The 15989-nt window shown below is 41.7% G+C and overlaps 1 protein-coding gene across 2 annotated transcripts in view; it reads right to left on the minus strand.

Annotated features, from left to right (window-relative positions):
* Positions 1–15729, minus strand: part of LOC106562774 (zinc finger protein 609) — a 115241-nt gene extending 99512 nt beyond the window's left edge. For both annotated transcript variants that reach the window (XM_082969735.1, XM_045708846.2), the window contains exon 1: positions 15300–15729. The gene's annotated coding sequence lies outside the window, so the exon portion shown is untranslated. The remainder of the gene's footprint in view (positions 1–15299) is intronic.
* Between the last annotated feature and the right edge of the window lie 260 nt (positions 15730–15989).

The raw sequence follows: 15989 nt of genomic DNA on the forward strand, positions 1-15989 counted from the left end.
TTGAACAAAACTACATTCGTTATGGACCTGTGATACCTGGAAGTGACATCTGATGAAGAGAATCAAAGGTAATGGATTATTTACATAGTATTTTCGATTTTAGATCTCCCCAACATGACGTCTAGTCTGTATCGCAACGCGTATTTTTCTGGGCACAGTGCTCAGATTATTGCAAAGTGTGATTTCCCAGTAAGGTTATTTTTAAATCTGGCAAGTTGATTGCGTTCAAAAGATGTAAATCTATAATTCTTTAAATGACAATATAATATTTTACCAATGTTTTCTAATTTTAATTATTTAATTTGTGACGCTGACTTGACTGCCGGTTATTGGAGGGAAACGATTTCCTCAACATCAATGCCATAGTAAAACGCTGTTTTTGTATATAAATATGAACTTGATAGAACTAAAAATGCATGCATTGTCTAACATAATGTCCTAGGAGTGTCATCTGATGGAGATTGTAAAAGGTTAGTGCATCATTTTAGCTGGTTTTATGGTTTTGGTGACCCTGTCTTTGACTTGACAAAACATTACACACAACTCTTGTAAATGTACTGTCCTAACATACTCTAAATTTATGCTTTCGCCGTAAAACCTTTTTGAAATCGTAAAACGTGGTTAGATTAAGGAGATGTTTATCTTTCAAATGGTGTAACATAGTTGTATTTTTGAAAAATTTGAATTTTGACATTTATTTGGATTCAAATTTGCCGCTCTTGAAATGCACCTGCTGTTGATGGAGTGCACCACAGGTGGCACGCTAGCGTCCCACCTAGCCCCAAGAGGTTAAGACTTACAGAAAACGTTTGACCTGTGTCATTGCCAACAAAGGGTATATAAAGTATTGAGAAACTTTTGTTATTGACCAAATACTTATTTTCCACCATAATTTGCAAATAAATTCATTAAAAAATCCTACAATGTGATTTTCTAGAATTTTTTTTCTCATTTTGTCTGTCATAGTTGAAGTGTACCTATGATGAAAATTACAGGCCTCTCATCTTTTTAAATGGGAGAACTTGCACAATTGGTGGCTGACTAAATACTTTTTTGCCCCACTGTATATATACACACACACACTTAAAAAAGAAGAAGAATCGGCCGCTTAATCGGTATCGGCTTTTTTTGGTCCTCCAATAATCGGTACCGGTGTTGAAAAATCTTAGTCGGTCGACCTCTAATGGAGATGGGAAATGAAGCAGGAGGCGTCCACATTATTCAGCCATCCTTAACGGAAGCCTCCCAAATGGGCGCTTTCATGGCAGCCTAACAACTCAACAGGTTTCAGTAAGGGCCGATTCACAGCAACCGCCACCTGGAAGTGTGGTAAAACTGGTAAACTGCCATATGATGAGCCTACATGGAAGTGTAGTAAAACTGGTAAACTGCCATATGATGAGCCTACATGGAAGTGTAGTAAAACTGGTAAACTGCCATATGATGAGCCTACATGGAAGTGTGGTAAAACTGGTAAACTGCCATATGATGAGCCTACATGGAAGTGTGGTAAAACTGGTAAACTGCCATATGATGAGCCTACATGGAAGCGTGGTAAAACTGGTAAACTGCCATATGATGAGCCTACATGGAAGTGTAGTAAAACTGGTAAACTGCCATATGATGAGCCTACATGGAAGTGTAGTAAAACTGGTAAACTGCCATTTGATGAGCCTACATGGAAGTGTAGTAAAACTGGTAAACTGCCATTTGATGAGCCTACATGGAAGTGTAGTAAAACTGGTAAACTGCCATATGATGAGCCTACATGGAAGTGTGGTAAAACTGGTAAACTGCCATATGATGAGCCTACATGGAAGTGTGGTAAAACTGGTAAACTGCCATATGATGAGCCTACATGGAAGTGTGGTAAAACTGGTAAACTGCCATATGATGAGCCTACATGGAAGTGTAGTAAAACTGGTAAACTGCCATATGATGAGCCTACATGGAAGTGTGGTAAAACTGGTAAACTGCCATATGATGAGCCTACATGGAAGTGTAGTAAAACTGGTAAACTGCCATATGATGAGCCTACATGGAAGTGTAGTAAAACTGGTAAACTGCCATATGATGAGCCTACATGGAAGTGTAGTAAAACTGGTAAACTGCCATTTGATGAGCCTACATGGAAGTGTAGTAAAACTGGTAAACTGCCATTTGATGAGCCTACATGGAAGTGTAGTAAAACTGGTAAACTGCCATATGATGAGCCTACATGGAAGTGTGGTAAAACTGGTAAACTGCCATATGATGAGCCTACATGGAAGTGTAGTAAAACTGGTAAACTGCCATATGATGAGCCTACATGGAAGTGTGGTAAAACTGGTAAACTGCCATATGATGAGCCTACATGGAAGTGTGGTAAAACTGGTAAACTGCCATATGATGAGCCTACATGGAAGTGTGGTAAAACTGCCATATGATGAGCCTACATGGAAGTGTGGTACAACTGGGGGGGTTGCAGCTGTGACGTTTGGCTGGCTAAACAGTGGTGGGGTCTAAATCAGCCGACACCTTCATAAAAGAGGGTTTGTAGCTCTATTTTCGGTTGACCTACTGTACTGCCCTTCGCCAGAACTGCAGAGCAAGCCTTTTGAAAAGACCCACGGAGGAAACATCCCAGTGAGCAGCCTGTTGACCGAGGGCATGAGGCAATGTACCCCCCTCGGTGCTTGTCTTTTTCTCAGAGATCCAATTTCCCCCAGCAATCCATCAGACACCCATGTCAGGGTGGGGATTATATCTGGCCTGTCCAAAGAGACACACCTCTTTACAGAAAGGATTTGTCCACTTTCTATTATTTGCACACAGAATGTACCAACTCTACAAGATTTACCTTTAAAATTAAGCTGTTCTACTTACCCAGAGTCAGATGAACTTGTGGATATCATTTGATGTCTATGCATACAGTATGAAGGAAGTTTAAGGTAGTTGCACAAGCCAGTGCTAACTAGCGTTAGCGCAATGACTGGAAGTCTATAAGTATGCTAGTGTATGCTACTTTACCTGTTGACTTCCAGTTATTGCGCTAACGCTAGTTAATTGGCTGGCGAAACAACCTCTTAACTTCCTTCATAGTGCACACAGACATATAAATAGTATCCACAAGTTCATCTGACTCTGGGTAAGTAGAAAAACTTGAAGTATCCCTTTAATTAAAATGAGCTGATATAGGCTAGTTTCTACATCCTAACGTTAGAGGGTACCATCTGTGCAGACACTAGAACACGTAGCCCAGGCTAATCAGTCATGGATAAGCAGACACCAACACAACCTGAATAGAATCAGTGACAAGCAACACCGCTAGACTCATTCCGCCCTTCTCTCCTAACCCTGTCTTATTGGAATGGATCGGATGTTAAAGCTACACACACGGTTCTTAGTTAGCAGAACACCACTCCCAACTTAGTGAACAGTTCCAGGGTAAGAGTTTCTCAACAACACATTGGCTGTTTGAGTGCCATGAAATAAAGGGAGGGTTTTCTCACCACACAACACCAGTGTGCAAAAAGTCACAGGGTTATGATGCAGAGAAAGCTGACAGTCGTCGGCAGATTAAAAAGATTCTGTGGCACCTGCCAAGAGCTTCCCAATAATTTACTGCGGCAGAGTAATAACCCAATAAAACCGCAATTGAATAGTGCAGAACCTGGCACAGGAGCAATTTTTCCCTGCCTCCTGGTATAAGACAGGTCCCCTTCCAGAGAGCCAAACAGTAACCTCCATGTAATTGGATTGTGTGCTTGGAGCTGGTTACCAAAATAGAACTGCACAGGGAACTCCAGGTGATGGGAATCAGGAGCCTGCGGGTCAGCCAGCTTCCATATCGGCTAATGTCAACCTGGGGAGAACAAGCTCCCATTCACAGTGGGACTTCCATTTCCTGTGGCATGCAACAGAGCTCATTAAAAAGAGTCCAGTCTGTCCACTTCCGGTTTATGTGTCTGCAAGGCAGCAATGGTTACTGCTATATTGATATACAATACTGCCAGTATTAACTTGCTACTGCCTTTCTGCCACGTAGCTGGGAAGCCCTACATCAATACGACAAGAGTAATGCTCAGCTGCCACATCACAATCTGACACATTTTATCTGATTCAACTGTAGCATGTAGTCTAACCAGACTCCCATCTTGTGTGAAGTGTCTACAGTGCTTTGAAAACATCCCCATTGCTCAGACGGTGAAGTACACAGTCTAAAACCTAAGCGGTGAAAACACTTCAAGTAGGCTATTTCCTGTATATTTTATCTAGTCCCAGAGTACACATAAACAAAGCAATATAATTTTGTGAGCGATGTTACGAAAAGTAATCTTTTCCATTGCCGGTTCTGTGTCTGTGTGGAAAAAGAACTGAAGCCAGACACCACTGAACATTATCAAGCAATGCAGTGTCTTTTCAGCGGCATATGAGCCAAAAGGGGAGAATCATATACTGGTTAACAATAGTGTAATGGTCGGTGCCGACCCATGGCCAGCGGCCTCATAATGTAACCCATCACTCACAATCAATCAAATGGCTCCATGATGCTGCATAATAAAGAAGATTCTGTACTTTCATTTGCAATTCTGCCACTATGGCTGGGCCCGGGAGATAATGTACTGCCACTATGGCTGGGCCCGGGAGATAATGTACTGCCACTATGGCTGGGCCCGGGAGATAATGTACTGCCACTATGGCTGGGCTCGGGAGATAATGTACTTGAGTCAAATAACGTTTGTCATCACACCTCCAGTCCAAGGGGAAAATGCTTCAGTAAATTGGGCGAAGGCCTTCTCGCTAATGTACCTGCAGAGAAATTGTCTGTGGCCCTCATGTCACTGATCTCTTCCAGGCAGTTGATACAGTAGGGTGTGGGGTGGAAGGGAGGACCCTTCTTCAGAGGCTGACAACTTGGCAGACACAAGAGCAACTCCATTAATAGGCTCAGCAGCGCCATTCAGACATGATTCCTCCATAACAGCAGGCAATCTCAGAGAACTCCCCAGACACAGGTAGACATTGCTGCAACTCAGCCTTCTGCTTCCCTCTCTGTATGGTCCCTTCTCCCTCGCTCTCCCTTCTTTCCTTCACCCTCTGTCCTTTCCCCCCCCCCCCCCCCCTCGTATGGTCTCTTCTTTCCCTCACCCTCTCTCCCTTCGTATGGTCCCTTCTTTCCTTCCCCCTCTCTCCCCCCCTCGTATGGTCTCTTCTTTCCCTTCACCCTCTCTCCCTTCGTATGGTCCCTTCTTTCCTTCCCCCTCTCTCCCCCCCTCGTATGGTCTCTTCTTTCCCTTCACCCTCTCTCCCTTCGTATGGTCCCTTCTTTCCTTCCCCCTCTCTCCCCCCCTCGTATGGTCTCTTCTTTCCCTTCACCCTCTCTCCCTTCGTATGGTCCCTTCTTTCCTTCCCCCCCCCCCCCCCCCGTATGGTCTCTTCTTTCCCTTCACCCTCTCTCCCTTCGTATGGTCCCTTCTTTCCTTCCCCCCCCCCGTATGGTCTCTTCTTTCCTTCCCCCTCTCTCCCCCCCTCGTATGGTCTCTTCTTTCCTTCCCCCTCTCTCCCCCCCTCGTATGGTCTCTTCTTTCCCTTCACCCTCTCTCCCTTCGTATGGTCCCTTCTTTCCTTCCCCCTCTCTCCCCCCCCTCATATGGTCTCTTCTTTCCCTTCACCCTCTCTCCCTTCGTATGGTCCCTTCCTTCCCCCCCCCCCCCGTATGGTCCCTTCTTTCCCCCCCCCCCGTATGGTCTCTTCTTTCCTTCCCCCGCTCTCCCTCCATATGGTCTCTTCTTTTCTTACCTCTGCCTTTCTCAATCCTTCCTTCTGGTCTACTTTCAGACAAAATAACTTTCAAGGAAAACTCCCAGTTGATCTTTCCAGATGGTGTAAGGAATGTAAAGCCATACAAGCACGCTGTTGCAGCTGTTAAACGATGTAGGCCAAATGCATCAACACTAAACCTGCACTGAATCAAACCTAATCAACTGACTTCAGATTCCTAAGTCAGACTGAAATGTGAGCAGCATGATCAGTGTTTCTCCTATATTTAATTTAGTAAAAGGGCGCACAGCTAAATAATTGTTAGCTAAAATCTTGTAAGCTAGGACATTTTTAAATTGAACGTACTATTGTCTAAATGTAATTGTGATTTCTGCATAATTCAGTTGTGTCGACAGCGAGCATGAACAAAATCAAATCAAATCCAGTAACGCCGGGCTGGTGATGTCATTAAGATCAAGAGATTAAATTCAACTGAGTTTCAAAGGATTTTTGGAGTAGAATGCCCTTTAAAACAGTAACCAGAAGTGACCTCACAGTCATGGACTCTCCCAGTAATACCCCACACACCAATTGCGAAAATGAAGCTTGTTCTGAACTTGAACCTTGTCCACGTCGATGGATAAGTCGACTCATGCTGCTTTTCAAGACCAATTTCTCGCCGCCCCAAACTTTACTGTGAGTTGGCCAACAGAACAAGTTTTCCATCAAAGAGCTTTGGGACTTCAGAAACACTACCTAACCCAAAGAAAATATGATAACCCTGTGTAGCAGAAACTCAGACTACTGAATCGTTGCCTATGACCAGAGGTTTTCACTGCCCAAGGCCACTTTCTATGAAGAGATGTTAATACACATTGTATGCAGAACATAGGCCTGGGCCTACATGAGATTATTACAGTCTAAGCAAGACACTTTTCCTAATAAATTGTCATGGCTTATTAAATAGGCTACACATTGACAAAAATCTAGTGAGGCTGGAACTAACCAATTGGCAATAATCAATAGGATAACGTACCTTAATATAGTAGCCTAAGTGGAGTAAGTTAAATGGAGTCAAGTAGGCCTACATCAAGCACCATCTGGTCCTGGAGGACAGCATTACCTTAGACCATTTCACATTTCCAAATTACAACAAAAACACAGTACGGAATACCAACTGCTCATAAAAGCAATCTCTAGGTCTATTCCATCACATCAACCTGGATGATTCTTCCTTGTGCAAGGTATCTAATCTTCATTTTACACCCAAAGAAACTGCATTACTTGCCAATGCAGAATTAGAGGAATTCAAGCAAAGAGATCCTTCACTTGGTTGACAGGCCTCCTCATGTTCCATGTGTTAGCATACCTTTTTAACAGCTGGCAAAACAGCTTATCGCTAACAGCTCTAATCATGAGAAGAGAAGACATTTTCATAGAAGGGAAACCTCCAATGCAATTTGGCATGAAAATGAAAAACACATGCCTGCCTGACTACAAGTGCCTATTTCTGAAACCAAAAAGCTCTGCGTAGTAGGCTACTTGAGGTAGCCAAAGAAAAATATTTGCCTAACTCAAATAAAACCCACTGAAACATAATAACAATAATTGATCTGATTGGGTTTGAACACAACCAAATGATAGCATGTATGGCTGGGAATTGGCAGGGATCTCACAGTATGATATTATCACAATACTTAGAATCGCAAATACCATATCAGCACCTAAGTATTGTGATTCAACGATCCAAACATAATGCTCTGCTGAAGAAGAACAGGAGAGAGCATGAGAAGTCATGGATATAAAAGTGCTGAAAACAGGTTGGCTCACTATTTAAAAAGAAGGAGAACAAGCTATAAGATGAAAAATACCAGAGTTTTGGTGCTGGTACAGCTGCCTGGCGCTAATGTTTTTACAAATGAATATTTGGAGTCACAATATCGATGTAATATTGTCCAAAATAATATTACGAAATGTAGGTACCTGCGCCAAAACTCCTAACTGTATCGATACACCCCCCCCCCCCCCCCCCCCCCAATTGGGCATCTGTTACTTGTGCTAATTTTATTCGCATTCTGGTAACAGAATTTCCATGGAGGCCGCTAGATAAATATGCTAAGGAGCGCAAACGAAAATAAATACATTTCAAAGACAGGCAATCCAGCTTATAAAGTTATACATGTATAGGTAGGTGCTACAGAATGTCATTTTTGGTGAGTTTGGACATTTACAAGCGAATGTGAACGAGAGACATTGTCCAAGTGAACAAAGTTTTGAAGCATGCTTGTCTGCTCTGAAGCAGCATGTGTACACACACGTCTGGAGTCACAAGGGAAAGGGCCTGCCTGCTCTGCTCAGAGAAGAGGAGGGAGGGTCAGACAGGCTGAGAAAGAAGAGGATATAAAGATAGTGGCAGCTGTACGGATAACTCCTCAAAAGGGCTTTGACTTCTCAAAGACGGCAGAAAGCTTACACAATATGATGCACCATCACCTTATTAAGTCACTTATTTAGATAACTAGCAAGTTAAACCTAAAATGCTTCTTATTGTAATTTCTGCTGTCAGACTCATTTTGTGCTTCAGTAAAACGGGATTCTATCAGCAGACAGCGCTCTGACTGGTGTAGTCTACTTTTCTCAGTGTAGTCTACTTTTCTCTGGTAAAATGCCAGATTAACTTCAAGCAAAACATTAGGAAATGTAGCTGGCTGCATTCTTTCTATAATAAACATTAGAAATAGGATGGACATGCATCGTTTAAGCAACAAACAAAAAAAAATACCTTGATTTTTCATTGTCAGCTCATTTACTAATTCACTGTGGCTGCCAGCCAAATAGCATTGCACTTCTGTTGTCATCTGATGAAAATGAAGCTATTTTCTACCAAATGTGTTGCACTGATGTATTTTCTGTGAAGGGAAACAAGTTGCACGTCCCTGATCACTATAGTTATGCAACAACAACAAAAAAAAACACTTGAAAGCCGACCCGTCAATAGACAGCTTGACTTACCTGCTCCTGCTTTCACCATTGTGCTATTTACAAACAAGTGACTAGCTCAACTGTTCTGGGGAACTATGGTAAAAGCTTCATGATGTAAAATAATGTGACAGGTGAAATCATATCGCACGAGTTGACTGCAGGTATTCACTTAAGTAGCTACAAATATTTTAAAAAGTATTGAAAAACTTCAAAAGAAATAGTTTCAAAGTATTGATGGTATTGAAAAACCATCCCATGGCTATTTCCAAATACCCTGGTATACGATATGTAAAGACCTAGCCTACCCCACTCAGCATGTTCAACGTTTCCTAGATGAATTGGATCAAACCCAGTGGACATCTTGAATGATTCCTATCCAGAATGCATAGTTCAACTTTATTCACAACAGACTTGATGGATTCACTGCATGAACGTTTGTGTGAGTGAGCAGCCAACAAGAGTCCATCTGTAGATCTAGACAACAGTGACTCAAATGTGTGTCAATATTCTGAACTGGGCTGAATCTAGACTCTGGGCCATTCACCAAACATCATTCATTTCCAACGGACTTGAGTCGACCAATTCAAGGGACATTCCTTGTGTTCAGCACGATAAAAGGAGAATGACTAGCATATTAGACCTAAAAATTACATTCATACCAGTATCTGGTCAATCAATACCATACCTACAATTGGATTATAGGACATGGGCCAAATACCTCACTGGAAATAGACACTGCTCCTTTCATAAGTCTGTATGGGGGACACTGAACATCTCACCTAACCAGAATGGTAAGTCATACGTTAAAACACACTGAATGTAGACTAGCCCCTAGTATTTTTGGTATTTTATTAGAATCTCATTAGCTGTTGCTAAAGCAGCAGCTACTCTTCCTGGGGTTCCTAGGCCTGGACAACAGCAGCATCTTGATGTGGGGTGAGAGTGATTAATGTTGCCATGTAGCTCAGAGCTATAAGAGGGGATTAAAGACCGGTCTAAAAACCACGGTACCACTCACACACATTTCAAAAGCAATAACTTGTTGAATGTATTTAACGCAATCAGACAAGCACCTTATTTGAACAGTTGGTCAACAGCCCGACACCTGTCTAGAAACAGGCCAATTGTATAAATAATTAGTCTAACAAGGGAGACACCACAAGGCCATGGCTTCTATACGAGTTATTCTATGAACTGAACTACTGTCTCATCATAAGCAACATCTTTGTTTGCAGTGACTGTACATGGAGGCTAGTCCAAGTCCCCATAAAGCAGCTTTTGCAATGAGAATAAGCCTTGTTTGACAACTGGCATTGCAAATCACTTGCTGTGAACAATGTAAACAAACCGCTAGGAAAAGACACAGAACTAAGCCTTATCCACTGTCCTAGACTTATGCATTTCAGTCAGATGGCTAGATCAAACCAGGCATCAGGTACTAATAGCACAGAATAATGAGACAGATATTTCAAATGATGTATAAACGTGAAGCATCCGGTTGGCGTTTCCACTCACTACCAAATATGGTAGTGAAAGGAAGCCTAGTGGCCGGCAGTGGGAGAAGATGGATTTATGCCGATATTCTGGCCATTTACTCATCGATTAAACATTAGATCTCACGATTAAACATTAGATCTCAATACAGTTATGTTCCCAAAACTACAATCTGTTACAAACAGAGTGGACTAAGTTTAGTAGACTTTCCCCTTTCGCAAAGTAAAAAAATAAAATGTTTAGAAGGAGTGCAAAGGCGAATTGAGTTATTGCACACGCACACTTCAGAGTAGGCGTTCCTCAACGGAAATATGCAAATTAATGCTAGAACGCGCAAATAGGATCTTGCTAGCTCGTGCTTGGCACTGCCCACCTCCTTGCTTGTTCTGCCCACTATGGCTCATTTGTTCCCATTTGAAACAGACTGTGTTGCATCTTGGTTTAGTTATAAAAATCGAACCAAACCAGAATGAGGTAGGTTGTGTGTGATTATGTCCAACAGAAGTAGCTAGATAACGTTATTATAGAGCTGGTCATTTAGGCCCGGTGCGATTAGCATGAAAACACACTGGAATCCTTTTCCATTTGGCAGGAAGCAGTCTACAGAAAAACGTTGCCTCTCTCTCACTTATCCAATTATCTGCAGAGGCCACAATAAACTAAGGGGCAAGTACAGAGACGTGTTGCTGATCCAGACAGTGGCTCAGTGACCAATGCCTAGAAAACCGCTATAGACTTTACCTTCTGCATTGAGAGGACTCCCTGCTGCGTAAATCAGTACCAATGCAAAGAGGCACAGCCAGAACACTGGGTGAATTGGCCACAAACCGGTATTTTGCAAAGTGAGCTCAGTAAGGGAGAAGTAATACAGAAATCTGTGGACAATTGAAAACCTCACTAGCCTGAATGATGAGAAAGGTCCTTCGATAGTCTGACAGAATGGCTATACGCACCAGTTCATAGCTGTCAACTACACTGTACCAAACATTAGGAACACCTTCCTAATATTGAGTTGCATGGACTCTACACGGTGTCGAAAGCATTCCACAGGGATGCTGGCTGATGTTGACTCCAATGCATCCCACAGTTGTCAAATTGGCTGGATGTCCTTTGGGTGGTGGACCATTCTTGATACACATGGGAAACGGAGCATGTAAAACCCATCAGCGTTACAGTTCTTGACAAAAACGGTGCGCCTGGCACCTACTACCAAACCCCGTTCAAAAAGCACTTAAATCCTTTGATATGCCCATCCACCCTCAATGGCACACATACACAGTCCATGTCTCAAAGCTTAAAAATCCTTTAACCGGTCTCCTCCCCTTCATCTACAGTGACTGAAGTGAATTTAACAAGGGACATCAATAAGGGATCATAGCTTTCACCTGGATTCACCTGGTCAGACTGTCATGGAAAGAGCAGGTGTCCTTAATGTTTTTTTTATACCACAGCATTATTGAATAGTCATTTTTGATTGGCTAGAAGGGCATTCTAGAATGGACATTACAACCAGACATCAGGAAACCTTCAAATCATGACGCAATATGCACCTACACATGCAGACTACTTGCTACACAGTTACAGAAAGCTAAACCAACAATCACACAAACTGAAATTGGATACATTGTAAAGGCAGGTCCACCGAGGAAAAGACGTAGCTAGCTAGCATTGATTTGTTTTTACAGAGACATTTGAGCATCTGACCTAACGTGGTGAGTGATTAACATGAATTTCTCCTGTCCCCTCTGCCACTCAAGCTGTCAAATCCTCCCATGTTTCTAGTTTGACCAGCTGTTTTCAGAAACGGATCTTTTTTTAATTCGGTTGTCATATTGGCAGTTTTGCTAGCAACAAACTATGTAGCTAGCATCTAGTGTAGTGTTTGATATGCAAAGCAATCTCCTCGTAATTAACAGTCAATGTTGAGTGTCCTGACGAGAAGACAAACTCTTCTAGCTATGCCAGACATCATCGGGCATTATCAGCACATGGGTTGTGGATGTATCCAAATTAATGTCAACAAAACAGCTCATTTGCTGTTTTTCTGGCTGCAGAGGTCGTGACTGTGTAGCCATAGCTAGTTGGCTAAGTGTCAGCAAGCAAGAATAAGAACGTTGCCACTGAGCATGGCAATGGAACAAAGAACGAACGACTGGGTCAAGTCTCTAAGCAACCAAAAGATGAGAAAGTATGAATTTGCGTTGAAAAATATAAATGAACGTTTTTCTACCAGTGTGCTTTTATATTGTTTTCTTTAGCAACTTTGGTTTAAGCGGGATAAATGCTTCCGTTCTGTACATTACCTCGGAAAAATGTACCTCTGCAAAGGGACTCGGCTCCATATCTTTCCGCTGCGTCGTCCATTAATTCCAAGGTAACATACAGAACGTTGGCGTTTATCCCGTACGTATACTCAGTGTATGTGAGTAGTGTGTCCAATAACGGCTTACAACAGAGACGGATAAAAGTAGACAAACCAGGCACATCCTTGACACTAGACCTCAGAAAGGCTTAAAGTTCAGTTACAAAATGTAATGCAGCTAAGCTTACTGAATATAAATTGAGGTTCTCACAAAACTCAATATCTCACCACACGCGTTCTGCTATTCAATCATATTGAGCTGTTAATGATACTTAAAGCAATGCAATTAAACAGGACAAGCTTCAAGAACATAAACATCCATAAATGGATAAACGTAAAAAATCTGGATAAAGATCACAACATATGCACAGAGTCCATTGGAGTTTTAACGATACCTTCACCCTGTGGTCAATAGGCTTTGAAGTTGTATACCTGGAACTTTTGTTAGGGGAGAGGAGCGCTTTGTGTGTTGGCCAGTGGGAATCTGTGTATTTATAAGAGATGCTGATGTACAGTAAAGAAGCTGTGTTACTCATGACCTGTCGGTAAAGGTAAAGCCCGCTGGACTGAAAGCTTTGTCAAACCGTAATAGGAAGTGGCAGGGGAGCTGAAAAATGTGTGCAAAATACACTTCAAGTAAGGCTATAGGCTAGGTCAGAAATACACGTCCTTGAATAAGGCTAAGCAAACACAATTGAGAAAACAATTCAATCATAAATCGGCACATTTCAAAACAACATTCTTTAATCAATTGGAACCCTCCTTTAAGCCTCATTTCAATCCCAGCCAACCTCTGAGAATTGGCTTTGTTCAAGTGACTGTTAGTGACTCCCCTGAGGTTTCAAATTGCAAGCTACCTTTTAGGATGTAAATCCTCTAGTTTGTCATCAGCTGATGTTACCATCAGATGACTGGAGCCACACTGACGTAATCCCTTTCCTGAAATAAAACTATCAGATGCTTTTAGCCTCTAAACAAAAAGGCTGAAAAGTCACTGTTCAGTGTAGTTTAATGCTCTACTGTAGTTTAATGCTCTACTGTTCCTGGTTCTCAAAGTGACCTCAGGTGATTGGCTGATCCAAGACAGGTAAGATGAAAACATGTTTGTTTCTGAGACATACCATTATATTCCATGGAACATAGTCACTGTAGAATTCACTCCTTCCGTGGGTCCACACTCCAGATCAAAGTCCTGCTAGCAAGCTTGATTTCTCCATCGTCAGAATAGAGTAGACTACAAATCACTGATTCACCCATGTGGGCCAGTCCAAGGTAATGGAATTACGCTGAGACTCTGGTTTCACACTTTAAAATATATGCCAAACAAAAACCAGTGATTTCCAAGTTTAACAAACCATACAGATCTATGAACAATGACTACTTTAAACAATTTACACAGTTAAATAAAAAAAACATTTACTGGAAAAACTGTTCAAAGTTTGGTCACAGAATAATGGTAAAAACAAAATCTATGGTTTTTGTTTGGTTTACATTTTAAAGTGAAAAATCTGAGTCTCAGCGTAATTCCATTACCATGGAATTGCCCACATGCATGGAACCTGTAGCCTTTACAATGCGTTGACTCACTAGGGATATCTAGCAGTACTATGGAATACACACGCAACTATTGGGAAAGTACTGTCTATGTATTAGGGAAGGTAATGATAAGTAACCAAGATAAGTGTGGTTCACAACAAACAATGTTTTTCCACATCTGGTTTGATTTGTTAGTAGTGGAAATGTTTAAAAGCGCCAAGCCAACATGGGCCTAATCCCCATCAGACTTCCAAGACATTCAGCCAACATCTTGTTATTTTCCTAATTAATTTCAAGTACTAGAATAACTTCATACCATGTTGACATTGTACTTTAATCATTTTACTAGGCAGTGAATGTTCTCAAAGCCTAACCTATACCAGTATTGGCTGCTGAGAACCACAGCCATGTCCAAACTACATAAATCATCTGTCAGGCTCTAGCATGTGGTACTTACTGTAATAATAGCAGATATGCTTGAGATTGGGAAATGGTATGAGATTTGAATACAGCGTTTAGCTAGCAAGCTTACACATGTAGAGCCAGGGAGAGTTGTATTGGCATGCAATGTTCTGTTGGCCGACAAACTCCACTCCAGGCAATCCTTGCAAGGCATGTGGCTGAGCAATCAAATAATGTCACAGCGTGCATGAGGTGTTAATCTCAGCCCTGACATTGCTGCTCGAGTTGACCTTAGGTTACTGGTTAACATAGAACCAAAATATGAACCCAAATCACCTCACAGTTTATAAATGTACAGAATGCCAATATGGCTAACTAGCTAACTTCCAAAGACTGGTATTACCCTGTAACATATTGTGAAATAAGCGTGTCAAGCTAGCTTGCTAACTAACGTTAGCTAGGCTAGTTGGCTTCTAGCTGCACGATTTGATACCCAGATTCAGTATATTGTTCTGTGTTCATGGCAAAAGGGCTTCTTCTAAAATAAATATTGGTTAGCTAGTTCCTTAATTTCGTAGCTAGCATTAAACTGTATACATGTCAAATAACGTTGCTTTCTGTGACAAACTTATTGCTAGTTAGCTAGGTGTCTCAAACAATGAGTTCTCAGGGCACAGCTAGTTAGCTAACGTTAGCTAGGTTCATTGCTAGCTGGCAAGCAGTCTCTCCCAGTCCCACCACATATCAAAATACAAGATAATTATATTTAGGCGACACTTACCCCGTGTGCAAACCCCAATACAACGACGGATTACGTACACTCCATAGATAGAAAGAGTAAAAGTAATTGACGAGAATGACAACAAAATGTGTCAAAATAACCACAGACCAATGCACTCCCCAAGAAATCCAACGGCAAGGAAAAGGAGAGGCCAGCAATTCACTGGACTGCTGCCATCACACTTTGAGATCCCGTTCCAAATCGAAAATACCAGCTCGGGCGGTCATTTTTAGGTTAAATCTCAAACCATTCAATGATTTAATATTTCCCTTTGGTCCTCTGTACAGTAAATCCAACATTGAACAGATTTCCTCCCCGGGTTAATTCCTCTGCTTTCGATGTATCTGTATCTTGCTGGTTGTTAGTACCCTCCAATACTGGAGCTTGATACAACGTAACCAACAAGCAGAACGAGCTGCTAGGAAATCCAGGACAAACGTTCCATTCGGATTGAACTATCTGGCAGGAGGGGTGCGCTTCAGTAAAAAGAGACAGAACTGGAATTTGAATGGATTATATTGTTGTTTTGACCAAATGTTTGCTAAAATGTAATGAAATCTGCACACATCTCCAAGTAATACATTCATAATACATAAACTATATGGCAAAAAAACATTGGCTTGATAAATTAATTATGTGTCCTCCTGCATTATGAGTGACAATTTATCATAACATTTTACAAAAAATGCA

The sequence above is a fragment of the Salmo salar genome, chromosome 26 (assembly GCF_965601325.2).
Source record: "Salmo salar chromosome 26, fSalSal1, whole genome shotgun sequence".
Classification (NCBI taxonomy): Eukaryota; Metazoa; Chordata; class Actinopteri; order Salmoniformes; family Salmonidae; genus Salmo; species Salmo salar.